Consider the following 16,731-nt stretch of genomic DNA (forward strand, 5'->3'; position numbering starts at 1 on the left):
CACACACACACACACACACACACACACACACACACACACACACACACACACACACGCACGCAGGCAGGCAGGCAGGCATAGAGAGAACCACCCTAGCTGTGTCTGCCACCTCCAGGTCTCCTGTTGGCAGTGGGCTGGCCAGCACAGCAGGTCCAGGGCTGCCCGAGAAGAGGATACGCAATTACGCACACAGGCCGCATTTCCAGCTAAGCTGCAGAACAGCGGCGGAAACGAGGGAGCTGATTAAAGTCTCATAGGCTAAATTAAACATAAGGACATTCATTATGCTAGACCCTGGTAATTAGCACGCTGTTCTTATAGGTTTTAGCAAAGCATAGCGGAACTGCAGCTGTAACCGGGTATCCTTTGGAAGCCCTCATTACGCATCTTGACGACCGGTCAGGGAGACGGGATGGGGAGGGAGGGAGACACGATGAAACTATGACGACCGCGATAAATGGAGGAGAGCAGGCGATACGGTCACGGCAACCCTGCGGAACGTCCAAAATAAGCACTGAACCAAAACTAGGATCTCATTCATTATGAGAGAGCCAGGTAATTAGTGTGAGTCTTACGTAGGTCACCGAAAGCAGAATTAATCTGCAGCTGCAAACGGATCCTTTGGAACGCATTAGTGCAGTGACACACAGGGCAGTTTTTGCTGGGGCTATACAGAGTCTCTATAATGGGGCATGGGGGCAACCCAAGGTTTTTATGTCAAAAGTAGTGCTTTACACACACACACACTAAAATCCTGAGTGGTATTGTAACTCTGAGAGTCTACTAATGTAAATAAATGGCCTCTTATGAGTTGCAAATGTAACCATACAAACACTACAAATGTAAACAATAACGCAAGTCACAGTGAAATAGGGTATCGCACCAAACACAGCTAGCTAGGAAAAATATTAGTGTATGAGAGCCAACGAGAGAAATATAGAGAGAGGAAGTGAAAATGAGAAATGAACCGAGTCCAATCCACAACCGATCACCCAAAATAAGTACTTGACCGAAACTGACATCAGATGTATTTATGGCAAATGTGTAGATAAATATTTACAAAGTGAGTCATAAAGTCTAGTGCTGGAAAACAGCTGGGAGGATATTAGACACCGAAAGGTTCTGGCAATAATAATTATAATAAAAAAGCACTCTGCCTGGATATACGATCATGTGGAGTATTTGTTGTCCGTTGTATATATATAGTATCTACTTTTAAGGGAGAGAAATTATTTTTTGCATGCTGTCATGATTCATCTTCATCAAGAAATATCCTCAGTGTTTTGTTTTTCTTCTCTTTCCTGGACATTGCACCTGTTTCATTTTTACTCTCCATGCAAACCCCAGTTAAAACAATTCCATCTCCTAGGGATAATATTATTCAACCTGACTCGTCTATATAGGGATCACACCAACAGGCCTGAGTTCTAAAACTGGATAGCTGGTGAATAATGGATTGTACCACTATATCAGGTACTAGGGGGTTGATTAGCCTCGGTATCCCAGACCAAACATTGGCGCGGCTGTAGGGAAGGATGAGTTATGTCTATTGCGGTTTATAGTTTCGTGATTTCCAATGAAAAGCAGTTAATTAGGGATGAATAAAACATGGCAGAGCTATCGGTGGCCGCATGGCAGGTGTTCGGTGTCGGACAGGGGATCCTAGTCTGAAAGGTACCCAATTGAAAGTTAATAATGGATTGAATGTACAGAAAGTGCTTTTCTACTCATGCGGTACTACTATACAGGCCTTATCTCTCATGTAGCGGGTGGAGACGCCGGCCGTCCTTCTTTCGGATTGGAGAGCGTGCGTTTGATTTGGATGACTAGATTGGTTTCAAGGCCATTAACGTTATATGTTAAGCACATGCTCAACACTGTAACATGATCTCAACCAGATAAGAAGAAAAGAATTAGAGATGAGATGAGAAGATATTGAAGATTAGGGTCAGAGGAAAGGGAACTCACCCTGCAGGTAAAACTGTAGCGCTTGCTAGCATGAGTTCCACATGCATCCACAACCTCAACACTATAATCATCATTTTCCAATAGTGTTATGAATTCCAAAGAGAAAAACATGAATCTCAACATCCCCAGCTGGGATTATGCAAAGCATAGGGCTAGAATATATTAAGAGACACCTTTTATAATGCCTGGAAATCTCCGTTGTAATAAGATCTCTGAAGGACACAACTGTTTTCCACGATGCGTCCTCCGGAGCTGATCCATAAACAGAGCTCATTTAACGGCACCGTCTGCTCTGAAATGCCTCACAAAATGAGACAAAATACCACCGGGAACCAGAGGGGCGGTATGGAAATACAGGAAGAACTGGGTCACGTTCGACATTATGCATGTCATATGTATGGAGAAGGAAGACCGCCAACACAGCTGTTAAGGGACCTTCTCCACAAGTCTCGTTCATTAAGCATACAAAGTTCTCACACAGCCAGTGAATATGGTCTCCCTCCCCTGGAGATGAAATTATAATGTGATATTAAGAGAACTGGGACAGCGTAAGGTTATTAGAATGCAGTCAAGGCTAACAAGGTGGCCATGTTGCCTGTACATAGGATGTAGTATAGGAACTATGAAGATTGCACTCAGTACTAGTAGAGTGCATATCGTGGCTGTCGGGAGGAAACCTCCTAACTCCATAACTCCACACGTCTGTGTGTTGTTTCGAAAATATTGTACCAATGAAAAGTAGTAAAACAAAACCTCTTAACTCCATTGGACCCTCAAACTGTCTACTAAAGGAACTAACTTCACCACTTCTGCCCGTCTCATGGAGATAATTGACAATATATAAAGTCACAACACTAACTTTGATGAGGCAGTAATGCTTCGTTTTCAAAATATATATATAATAATAAGGTTTTCTTCATTTCCTGAAAAATGTTTATTTTTCATTTCCTGAAAAATGAACATTTTGGAGTTAGGTGGTTTCTTCCCGACAGCAGAGATATAGTACCTCCGCCAAGACTATACAATTGCCAAGATATGCCTTTTCCACCTGAGCTATGACTACTGTACATGTAATAGATTTTGTAATTTTGAACTGGATTGTGCCCTTTGACCTAAAGTTAATAATCTCATCCGTTCTTGACCATGGGTTTCATTGGGACATTTACCATTTACGTTTTGTGACTCTAAAGTTAATCGTCTCTTTGGGAGAGCCTATACTGATCATCTTCACAAAAAGTTTCACGAAAATGTGCCTATAGTAATTTAAAGAAGGGGGAATCATGCTGTTTTTTTTAAAATTCCCATTCCCAAAGTGCTTCACACTCACAGACAATACAAAAGTGATACTATCAAAACAACCAAGAGTTAAAGAGAATTAAAGACTACATAAAACAAAGGAAATAAGAAATAAACAAGCCTTTTGGAGTGTTTTCAGATGGGATTTAGAGAAGATTATTTTGCTAGTCTGGCTAAGCCGCTTGGGCAGGTCATTTCAAAGTACGTGATAGAGAAGAAACAGATCCTTGGTGTTATGAAGTTTACCTCTGTCTCCTATTATAGCTATTTCCCGCAGGAGTGCAGCCCTTGCCAATGCGGCAAGTCAAGAATTAGCTCACGTTTTTTGTTTTCCAGTCTCAGTTAGCTGACGGCGTGTATGCTTGTTTTTACAAGCCAAGGTGCAAATGCAGTTATTGTAATGAGAACAGTTGAATAGATCTCTCTGTGGATACGCCCACGGTAAATTATTCTGAAACACGAGGGCAGCAAGCCACCTACACACATTGCCATCACATGTGTAAAGCATGTACTGTAGCGTGTTTATTGGCACAAAGTTCATTGGTGACGTGACTTTGGGGGAATTGCATATATTGTATAAACTTAGAATAATCATACTAGTCTATCGTAAATTACCTTTGAGGATTGTGTGTACATGTAGACATATGTCATATGTGTCGATGTGAGAACAAATGTTAAGTGTGTACGTACGGTATATGTAATGTATAATTTTATGTTTTTAGGATACGTGCATGGCAATGTACGCAGCGTGACACAATCTAAACTAACCATTTTCCCAACCTCTCATCACCTCTGGAGTGAAAGGTTTATCACCCTGGAAACACATCCGCAAGCAACACGTCTCGCGTCTCAAAGAGGGGGAGAAGAGAATGTGACTTTCGCTTCACCGTAAACAAACGCGTGTTGTTCGTTAACGAGTGGTGGCATGCAGGTTTCAGATTGTGTCGCTGTCATTAAAAAAAGGACAGGACGTTAGTGAGGTGCGGGTTCAAGTTGATTCGCCAAGCCATCTGTTGTTGTGGTGTTGCCGACTGACAGTAGTAGTGGCTTAGCGTCACTACTACAGCAACACAAAACCAGAGTTTGACAAAGTCAGCAGTTTCTGTTTTCGTTACTCTGTGACATGGACCCCCCCTCCCAAAAAAAGAGAAAGGATAATTGAAGTTAGAATGAACCCGTTGTCACCCAGAACTGACAGTAGCCTCGTAGGGACATGGGATCAAAATGAATGCTTTGCCTCCCAGCTCTATATTTGGCCTTGTCTCTGCCTTCTCCGACCTAAAGGGTCTTACACATTTTTGGGGGGGCGAGGGGGTAGCCATAAAAGAGTCATCGAACTTGCCTCTCTGGCACTCCTTCTCTCTGGGGGAGTTTGGCGGCCAAAGTGAAATGTGAGTTCCCTCTTCCATACTCCTCTTTGACATGGCTGTGAGTTCAGAGCATGATGACCATGGGTGGTTTGTGCGCTCTGCTCTAGCTTGTCTCTCAACTACAGGAGTGTTGTGCTGACTGACACCCCTGGCGCTGGCCCTAAACAACGTGGCAGGGGTCCCACTCACAGCACTCCTCACTACATATATACATGCACGCACACACACACACACACACACACACACACACACACACACACACACACACACACACACACACACACACACACACACACACACACACACACACACACACACACACACACACACGCACACGCACACACACACAGATCTACAAGCTTGCAATGTCGTCTATTTTCCATAAACAGAACATTTGGTGTATAGGTGGAGAAATGGACAGGGCCTAGTAACGAGCCCTGGGGGACCTCAGTCAACTAAGTATGCAGGGTTTAAGTGGTTTAAATAACCACCATCTGTCTCCCTTGTGGTACAATCACAACTGCAAACGTGCACGCATATATCGCAGTAAAATCTAGAATGTTCATTTAACTCTGAAAGTGTACAGAAAAAGACCAGTACGGGTAACCCCCCCCCCCCCTCCCCCTAATTCTTTAATCCACCATTCTGGGTCAAGGATCCGAGGCTACGGGAATCGGTGACCGCCTACCAGAGTTCAGCTGAACCTTGAGCATACCGCAGTGCGAAAAAAGAATGACAGACGAAGAAGAAATTCCACTGCTTAATTTATTGCATTTAGATTAAATCTGGTGAAATTCAATATTTTAATTGAATGTTTAAGTGCCCAAGCGTTCGCAGTGATAAATTTCCACTGGCACCCCATGCTCCACTATCATGTTTCCCAACCTAATTGCATTTGCATAAATGATGTTCGTCATTATTGTTATTCTGGTTGGGTAGCCATTTGGAGGGGCGAGGGAGGGACCCGGGCGAGAGGGTGACGGGGTCGGGGTGTGGTTGCTAGTGTGGTGGTGGGGCATACTCAACGGCAGACTGACATTGAGTTATTTAGGTTTTTGCCTTGGCTTGATGACCTCCCCAAAAAAGTGCTGACAAATTCAATGCTGGCCCTGTTGGTCTGTTTAACTATAGGGCTGAACGATATGGACAAAAATTCATATCACGATATATATGGCAGATATCTCGATATCGATACGATATAATTCATATCACAATATATATGGCAGATATCTCGATATCGATACGATACGATATATCGTGCAGCCCTAGTGTGTGTGTGTGTGTGTGTGTGTGTGTGTGTGTGTGTGTGTGTGTGTGTGTGTATTCGTTCGTGTGTGCAGGACAGAGGGACAAACGGAGTGATGGTTTATTTTCCGAGGGGCACAGGCTAAAACAGAGGGCTGGCTTTAGAAGTGGACGATATATCGATATGTCGACGATATAGCTATATCGCCATACCGTTGCCTTTTTGCGATACTGATATTGTGCATGTTCATACCTCGATAACGATACGATAACGATATATTGTGCAGCCTTAACACATATATGACTAGATCACAACCTAAGAGACACACAAAGCTAGCCTGTGTGTGTGTGTGTGCCCTTTTGTCTGAGATCGATGAAAAATACATTTAGATCATTTTGATAATGTCATACGGAAATACTGTAGCAGTTTATTTTGCGTTGACCTTAACCTGCTGTTCATTTATCATAGTCAGAGACAGTGGAGCCCAGTTGATGCTGCACTTCATTAGTCAGAATATACAAGTTGAGTTAGAAATCTGTATTACAGCATTAAAATGACATTTTATTTTGTAATCTCTCAAGTAATACTATACCCTACTACATCGTTGCCATTGTATAGTATAATATAACATAGGGGAAATGTTTTGTACGTCTCATTATGATATAATAACCGTGCATTAAAATACAAATATTCCTAAAAGAATATTGTTACATTTTAATATCATGTAATTTATGAAAGCGGTTAAAATACCTAGAATAGCATTCCATACAGTACCTTTCCATGCATGTTATAGAGTGATATAGAATAGCATACCACAATACAATTACAAGATGCAATGCAACATGATTCTGTTGGATGTGCATTTCATTTTCAGTTTTAGAAAACACATCACGTAGGTCATCAACATTACAGAGGTTAAGACGCTTCTTAAAACAGTATAATCCCCAGTATTAATGTATCCATTTGTAGCTCAGACTGTACACATGTAATCAAATGGACGCATTTGATTAAATGTGTATACTCTGAATTAAATGTGTATACTCTGAATTAAATGATCACTGTGTACAAAACATGCTACCGTTACTGGCTCAGTGGCCTTGTGGTTACAGTGTCTGCCCTGGGATTTGGAGGTTGGGGGTTCAATCCCCAGCTGAGTCATACCAAAGACTATAACATGGTACCCAATACCAGCTTGGCACTCAAGACATCAAGGGTTGGATTGGGGGCAGGTCCCTGCGACATACTAGCAACTAGCGTCATGGGGGGGTGTACATCAAGCCGCCTCACGCTACAGAAACAGGAGATAGGTTCCTGACCCTATGGGCCACAATGCTCCACAACCGTTGGTTCCCAAGGCTACAATATCGTACTTACATTTTCGTCGTACGAAAATGTCATAAAATGTCTAGACACAAATGTCGTACTGACACTTTTTCAAGGTTGAAAATGTAATTTTTGTCGTACAAAAACATGGTTGTTTGACGAAGTGAACCTTTCCTCCCATGTTTCCCGGAATACTCTGTCTGTCTCCCTCTGCTTTCGATTCTTTGAGACACACATACGGGCATTTGGGGGCACGGCCACATCCATTGTATATAAATCCATGCAGTACACGTGACGTTGATTCCCTTCCCCTATTCACTCGCACAGTACTAGCGTGTGACATCAGTTAAAGCTAAAAGAATCCTGCCAGCCTGAAGTTCAGACCGCTCACTCGGTTTAAACAGTGCTCGACACAACAAAAATCTGTATAACACGGCTTGAATTAGAATATAAAAAAACGTGATAACCGCCATAGCAATTAAAATACTCCACAGTTGGGCCATTACACAAGTGAAAGTGTGAACGTTTTAGGAGTAACAATAAGAGTGACGTGCCATTGTGAAGAAGATGAATGCACTTGTAGCATATACAGTACAGCACAGGACACCCCCCCCCCCCCCTCCTCAATCATCCAACAGTGGGTGTCAGCCCTATAACTGATGGCCATGAGTAAGCTGATCCCCCGTAACATTACCACTTGTGGTCGTATATGTACATAGGACTTGAGGACCTCTCAAGTGGTTGTCAGCTAGGGACGCCGCCAGGGTGCGACAACAATAAGGAGAGGAGAGGACAGGAGAGTCCTTTGTCATGAATGGGTACCATCCAGCACCTCAAACAGGTGCGGGGCTGTTGTTGATCTGTTGAGTATTGTATCCTTTCTACATTTCAGACATGCTCTTGTGAAGTCTGCCTGTGCTATTAACTAATTTTACATTAAAAAAAAAAGAAAATCAGTATTTCTCCTCTCCTGAACAGTTAGTCTTGCGGCCATGACTGTCTCTCTATCAAAAATCACACCCGTGTGAAGTGAGGGGCGCTAATAAATTAAAGTCAAACTCATGTTGATTCATGTAATGGTGATGGAAAACAAACACAAACATTAAACGCCATTAACAATAAAGAGACAATATGACGTAATTGACACATTATGACGTACATTTTCCCTTCATTGTCAATGTGTTTACAAAACAAACATTAAACTAAAGACAAATATTAAACCTGTGTGTAAAAAGAGTCAGGAATGTCATTACTTAATTAATGCACCCATTGACTGCATTTATAGGAACCTATAAGTCATAACGCCGTAAACGCCTGACTGTAGAGCACTGAGTCGGTAACGATGGAAGCTGGAGATCGACACCCCACCTGGCTATATAATACCCGTTGTACCCGTGTCACCCGTTCCACTCATCTCTCTGTGTCCCTTTTATGCTCATATATGGAGATTTCAGAACAGGCCAGCTCCATATATGGAGCCTGGGCAGGGGCCCTGTCCAGAGCCCGGTCAGAGACCTTTTGTGGCGGGTCTGGACAACCGTGGGTCCGACCGACTCGACACCGGGCACGGCACTCTCTGCGGGGGTGTGGAACGGGTGTGTGGAATTTGAAGTCGGTGGGGCGAACGGTTCTCGAGTTATGTGCATTCCAGGTGCACACACAGACGTACAGAGACTTGGTGCATTTATAAGTATGATAATTATAATACACTATGATCCTTGCCAAATAATGTGATTATCAAATTATTTAGGCTTATAATGCATATTAGACATGGGATCTATAGGAAGTGTTACCCTTGACATTAAAAGTAATTATATGCTTTATAATTGTTATGCCATATTGTTATGTCATATTGTTATATTGTTATGAACTTGTGATTATTGTTAGAAAGCAATATGAATATGAGCGTATAACTATATTTGCACAGTGTTATAACTAAGCAGATTATAATACATTTATGAGTATGTCTACAAATGAGCTTTAGAAATGGAAAGTGTTTTGTATTAAACATAATTGTTTTCATGTATAATTAAAAAAAAGCATTGACCTGGCATTGGATAACTTTAACTTTTCTCAAAAGAAAATAAACAAATCTATCAAATGTAAATACAGTACAATGGCAGGCTGCTGACTGAGTGTACACTAGATTAGAACATATTTTTCATCAGTACTTTGTGATATGAACTATGGTTCCTTTTATCCATAACCAGACCTCAAAGAAAAGCGTAGAAAAAACAAAACAAAATCCATCAAACATAAATAATCAGGCAGAGCTCAGAGGCTTAAAGCTATGGGTGGGGGTGAGTGGGGGGGCAGATTTTTCAAGATGACATCAGCAGCGCGAGTTCTGCTGTTTGTATAACGTCGTCTGACTCCTGATTAAAAGCCCGCTCATGTTTTCACCCAGAGGGGGGACTCCCCGCACATTGAAACCCAGAGTGTTCATTTAACTCAGAGAGTAAGAAATGGGCCCACAAAGGTCAATTTTTACTATGGTGGGAGGAGTCATCAGTCATGCCCGGGCCTTTCGTCCTGCGAACCCCCCAGATCCTGTTAAGAACCGGCGTGTAAGAGGTTTCCTCCTCTGCACTCCGGAAATGTCTGCTGTGATGTCTCACCCCCTTCTACTCACTGCTTAGGAATGCTCTCTCTCTCACTCTCTCTCTCTCTCTCCCCCCCGCCAAACTCCTGGCCTCATCCCTTCTCCTTTTTCGCTCGTCTCTCTACCCTTTTTGCTCCCATGCTGTGAAAAGTAAGTGAGAGGAGAAAAATGATTAAATCATTTTTTCAGTGGGGAGGAGAGAAGGGGGAAGGCCAGGAGAGAAAAGCAAGGGATGATAGAGGGGGGGGGGGTTCTTAAAACAACACCAGCTACATCGTCAAAAGGCTATTTTGGCACTTGGGTTACAGCCACTGACGGGACCGTTACGAGAGGGCCCCTACGGCTTGGCTCCGAGCTCGCAGGCCGGCCAGCCGGCGGCTTTAAAATATGAGCTACAGGGGCTGAGGCGAGGACCTCCTTACCGTGATTGAAGAGGATTCCCCGCTGTTCACGGCCAGCCATGGGTTAGAGCCCAGACAGATTCACGGCACACGGGGCAATGCTGGACAGGATAAACCTGTCTCGCTCTGAAAGCAGGCAGGGGGAAAAACTAACGCTGTTCTACATTTGGATGGCTGCAATTGACTTGTGCTATCTTTGTATGTATAGAAGTCATTTTTCATGGCTTTGCAGCGTTATTAGACAGGATGGTAAAGTGAGAGAGGAAACAGGTGGGGGGGGGGGGGGAATACAACTCTGGACCTTGCGACTGCACAAGGAACATGCAAACAACTGGCTACTGTACGTCACCAGGCATGCCGGTCTGTACGTATTTGTGCATGTTTTTCCCCAAAGGAAGCCCATGCAATTCCCTTATTCCCACGCACATGATACGCATATGCAGTACAAATACTTTGACTTGACCTCTATTACGCTCAAGTCACTACATCAGTGTGTCTTCAACGGTATACTCTTCACACGTTTGATCCGATTGACTCCCAAGTTACATTCCCAGGTGGCATTGCTGACCGTCTCCTCCCTTCCTTTCAGTGTGTCCTCTACAAGGGATGGCAGGGCATTCTCGTCCCCCCTAACAAGACAGAGCGAGAGAGAAAGAGAGAGAGAGAGAGAGAGAGAGAGAGAACAGACAGATACAGGGAAGAGAGGGGAAACCGATAGCGTAATTTGTCCTCTCAGGGAAGCTCCGATCACGTTAAACCCCTTTTGTTGGAATTAAAGCCATAGAGGAGAGTGGACGCCCTGGGGACCCTGACGGTGTCTGAATAGCTGGGCTACAGTTACCAGAAGATCCCCTCCCTGGGGTCCTACGCGGCCCCCCCTCATCCACAACCTCCAGGACAGTCCAGTATATATACGTTCATACAGGTAAAGGGGGTATGACAGTGAGACGCCTAAGCGGTTGCCATTGTTCAGGGGCCATCCAGCGAGGCATCGTGGGGTTAAGTGTCATGGCAAAAGGGCCCTTTCTTCTTGGCTTTTTTTGAACCCCGCCGGCACTGCATGGGCTTCATAGATACGCAAGCCCCGACCCCCACCCCCTGCGCATGCACAGTTGTGCACGCGTGCGTGTGTGTCCAGAGGCTAGCAAGGTACCTCCACAAACGCTGCTTTGATTCGACCGGTTGATTTGATTGGATTATGTATTTTCTTTTCTTTTCCTCTTCTCTTTCTCTTTCTTGTTTTGTGTGTGTGTGTGTGTGTGTGTGTGTCGTTTCAGACTTCAAAGCTGCGGGGTTCTGTGACAGGAGGGAACCGCGCAAGGCTGTCAGTGGCCCCCGACATCAAACGCTGGCCATATAATGCCACACTGTCATAAGCACCCACCTAGGCCTCTTGTTATGATGTGAAGATGATATGCTCACACTGGTAAAATTCTGAGTGCTTGTATACTCTCAGAGAAACAATGGTAAAATTGACACTGAGGATTTTTATTTTAAGCACCTTTACCTGCAGTGTTTCTGTCTCTCACTGCAGCTTGAATAATCATCTGAATCCATGCACTGGAACCAGGTGGTGATGGATATACAGTACCTGTATATCATTGCTGAAACCTTGTATCTTGATACAAGGTAACGAAAATAGCCAATGTACAAGTTCACAAAGCTCACATAAGTGGATCACTGGTTGTCTGATGGTTTTATAAATATTTAACCAATGTAGTATTAAAGTATTAACAAGAGCTTGCTGACTAAATAATAACTATATTGAAGTCAATGGAACACTATATCTTTCATTTCCTGAAATGTAACGTTTTTGGACACACAAGGTTTCTGCCCGACAGCCATGATATGAAATACATATGGACTGCTACAGTATGCACTGCACTCCATATGGGGGCGTCTCCAGTCTATAGGATATAGGTACATTTTGTGCCTATCGTGCCAAACCTACATGAATTCCACCAAAAAGTGGTGGCAGAATAAGAAAGGTCAAACTGACAATCATTTATTAGCCTGTATGCACATGCATGCATGGATTCATGGCAGTGTATTGTAATAGCTCCAGTCTGTCTGTGAACAGAATAACTTAAGAGAATGGATCGCCTGCTTTTCATGAAACCTGGTGCGAATGATCAGTATAGGCTGCCCCGTATAGATCATTAACACTTCGGAAAGTTCACAATATTAAGGTCAAGGTCTTTAAAGACCTCATATGTGACCAGTGCCAGTATTTTCAACCACAAGTCGGCAGTGTTCGTATTTCACAATTGACCAAAATACAATTTCTTTCTTTTTTTGGTGGTTTTCGTTTTTAGCCACATTAACACAGTTGGAATGTTAAAGAATGTTTTTATTCCATCAGAAAGTCGTTTTAGTCTCATTAAGTCGTGCTTAAACATGTCACTATGTTTAATGATTTAACCATTGGATTAACCAATGCTAACAAATGCTAACCAGCTTTCTTGCTTTCCTGTTAAAATATGCAAGAAAAGGGACATACACAAACTGTTGGGACAGGCAGAGTTGCAACTTTTAATTCCACTCATCTCCAGTCATTTTGACGTGGCCATTTTGAATCATAATTTGTCTTTGTCAGTGCCACCAATAATAACTGATTTGGGGACTCCAAATGGTACACAAGCTCTAAACACGGCAAATTCTGTGCCGGACCTTGGCCAAATAGCATGGCCATACAGTATGTACTGTACTTAAATTATCTTGATACAAATTTTATTAGGTTTGATTTAGCCAGTTTAGACAGTGATGTCTGCGACATAACACAGGTTTGGACAAACACAGAAAGTGAATTTAGTACGTGCTCCTGTGCCTGACCATGCACTTGACACTCAATTGCACTGTAGCAACACACTGTAGCAACACTGTAGCACACCATTTACCTAATTACATGTCAACTATACCCTGCAAACTCCTGAGTGTGGAGAGCGTACAAATGAAACCCCTGTCGACACTTTTCCAGTGAGCACAGTAGAATTCTAAGTCTTGATTTATCCACATGCAAATGTAACTAAATGCAACTGCACCTGTAAGGGTGCATTTAGTTACATTCGCACACTCTCAGAGTTAAATTGACTAAGTATTTTACAGACCGCGCGTGTGTGAGATGCATTCATGCAGAAGTCAGAACAGAACATGCACATGTGCACTTTTATCACAAATACCTCCCTATCCCTATCCGTATCAGTCACTGTCTCTCTCTCTCTCTCTCTCTCTCTCTCTCTCTCTCTCTCTCGTTCCATCTCCTTCTGCCTCGACACAACGTTGCCCACTGTCACGGCGTATTAGAAGTGGCGTACATGTGCATGTCCAATGTGATGAATATGGATGTGACCCCTTTCTCATGGCGCCTGTCCGCCCCGCCTGCCCTCTTTGCCGGCGGCCCCCCAGGCATAAGACACCACTTCTCAATGAGCACAGCATGCAAAGGAGACGGTGCCTCTGCAGCCACTGCAACAAAATGTGCACAGCACACACGCACACACACACACACACACACACACACACACACACACACACACACACACAGTCGCTTTTGTCTCTCTCTACTGACCTTTCACAATGTGTGTTTTACATAAAAATAAAGGGTTAGGGGTAGCAATGGCCTCAAGACTCAGGAGGAGGAAGACACTGATTTAGAATTCATGCTTGTGACACCTCTAATGAACTGGTAGCTCCTGGCCCTTCATGTCTTCATATCTCAAAGTTCATGTTGTAGGCACGTAGTCATACACATATGTGTGTGTGTGTGTGTGTGTGTGTGTGTGTGTGTGTGTGCGCGCGCGGGCGCGCGTGCGTACTTGTGTCACTATACGTGTGAGGAGTAAATGTCCCCACAAGTATAGTGGAATTAGACAAATAGAGCATTTCCCTGGTCTAAACAAGATAAATGATTGTTTTATGGTTACTAAAGATTCGGGGGCATCTCTGAGAGTTTTTAGGGAGTGCATTCCATAGGGTTGAGGCAGCTCTGTCGCCCCAGGTACGGAAATGTATCTTTTTGGGGACCTCCGGGAGGTTTGTGTCACCAGACCTGAGGGGGGCGGGGAGGGGACATATAACGCTCGAGGAGATCACAGAGGTATAGGGGAGCCAGATTGTTTAGTGCTTTGTACTGTATAGGTGTTTATTGTTTTGAAATGGGTTCTTTGTTTGACCGGCCGGGAGCCAGTGTAGATCGCGGACTGGTCTAATAGGGTCTCTGGAACGGTTACCATGACACCATGTTGATGACATCAGGGATCTCCATACCTGTGTATGAGAATTTGAGGATTTATGTTGGGTCCTCTGTGATACACACGCCAGACTTTCATCTACTGTAGCTCTTTATTTGTTTGATTTGATGTCTTGATGTCATATTTGTTTGAGGTTTGTAGTACAGTTAACGGGAAGAATTTGTTTGCCGATTGTGCTGTAAATCACATCCATATAGTGTCTGTAAAGCCCATGCGGCCTGGGCACCAAGAAAAGTGTATGACACTTAAATAAAACTAAACTAAACTGCAGACTTCTTGCCATTCAAGTAGAAATCAAGAACTTAAACAATTAACACACTCAGCAATATAACTCACTTCGTCTTTGTAGCGCCTGACACTTAACCCATTCTGAACGGGCACCCATTTTGGTGTCAGCATCATGTCATGCTTTAGCTATTGAAAAATAGCAGATCTACAAGCTCATATCGCGCCACCGAGTGGCGCGATACGAGCTTGTAGGTCTGCTATTTTTTTTAAATCGAAGAACGACTGACATTTTTAGAATCTGATCTCAGGTCAGAATGGGTTCGTCAGACCAGTGTGTGTCCATGTGGAAACCTCGTATGAATCTGATCTCAGGTCAGAATGAGTTAAGGGTAAAAAATAAACACAAACACGATCAACTGCACACACTAATCTGTGATCTAACTTATTTTATATCTGAAAGCAGAACACAATCTTTTCACGTATACTGTGCGGGCGTTTCTCAAAGGAGACGTGATCCAGCTGCTTTAATTGACGTTCCTTTACCTTGTTAAGGCTAATTAGCCGGTAGCGAAGGTGATGGTGGTTTTGGCAATTAACGCACGGGAGACGAGCCGAGGGTAATCACTGCAGGCTCCTTGGTGGCACGTAAGTCATCAGCCTGGCACCCAGCTACACACCCACTGCCTGGGGGGGACAAAAACGTGCATGACTGAAAGCGCTATTTATACTTACACCGTACAACGGTGATCATGAACGCACACCGAGATCATGTACGTACTGTACAATGCATATTGTGTGATCGTCAAAATCCGAGGAGGCATGCACGCATCTGAGAGTGTGTGTGTGTGTGTGTGTGTGTGTGTGTGTGTGTGTGTGTGTGTGTGTACTAGGGATGTCCCGATCACATTTTTTTGTTCCCGATCTGATTTCGATCTTTTGATCATTTGCCCATACCCTTTTTTCCAGATCCGATATTTATATTACACGTAAACACGTTTATGCCATATCACAATAGTACAATATCCCAAATCACAGACAATTTCCAGTCTAATTTCATGTAATAATATTGATACTAGGGATGTCCCGATCACGTTTTTTGGCTCCCAATCCAATTCCGATCATTTGAAAATATGACATGATCGGCCCTGATTTCCCATCACCCGATCCGATTGGGACAACCCTAGTGTGTACGTGCGCATGCATGTGTGTATGTGTTGCAAATGCAATCCCCCCGTGAATATGACATTTTAAAGATTACAGGCTTATTCCTTCTCCCAAACATCAACAATATATGATATAATTGATTACATCATGTCCTGTAGAGCCACATGCACACTTTTTGGCAATGCACTTTGAGGAACAAAATGTGTCAGACATCAATGTAGTACAGGATTTATAAGGTTGCCAATTGTCATATTATACATGCAAAAGTGAAAATAACCGATCTACAAGCTCACATGTGGCATTTGTGACACATTCTGAACTTGTATATCGATTTTTCCTCCCTAATTGTTTGCAACATTACTGGTTAAAGTAATGGTTCTCTTAGTGGGCGGTCCCGGGAACCTCAGGGTTCCCTGAAGGGGTTCCAAATGAACTCTTACAGGTAAAACTGAGAGTGTATAAATAAAAAGTGTACAAAGGCACCACTAGGTTTAAGTGACTTTACACAGCTAGGAGCACTGAGGAACCATTCCTTCACCAGTCAATAGTTTGTTGTGTCTACGACACTGTACATCCCAGTCAGGTCACTGGTACTTTCCCCAGACAGAATGAACCTCCGTTCCCCAGAAGCAACGTCTCCTACCAGCTGAATGAGTATAGGATGTAGTGCTGGGTGGGTATAAGGAGGAGGGAAATTACACAGTTTTGTGGCTATTAATGTCCTTGAACCCTGGTCTTTCCCAAGCCGGGTCCGAACAATGGGCCCCTGTGTGCGTCTTGCGTGACACGGCAGGGGGACAGTGCGGGGACACCGCAGGGACAGAGCCGAGCACCACGGCTGCAACACAGTGGCACTGCCAGGCGTCTGTCTGCGGTCGCTGGG

Source organism: Protomyctophum parallelum, assembly GCF_964188405.1.
Source record: "Protomyctophum parallelum genome assembly, chromosome: 10".
Taxonomy (NCBI): Eukaryota; Metazoa; Chordata; class Actinopteri; order Myctophiformes; family Myctophidae; genus Protomyctophum; species Protomyctophum parallelum.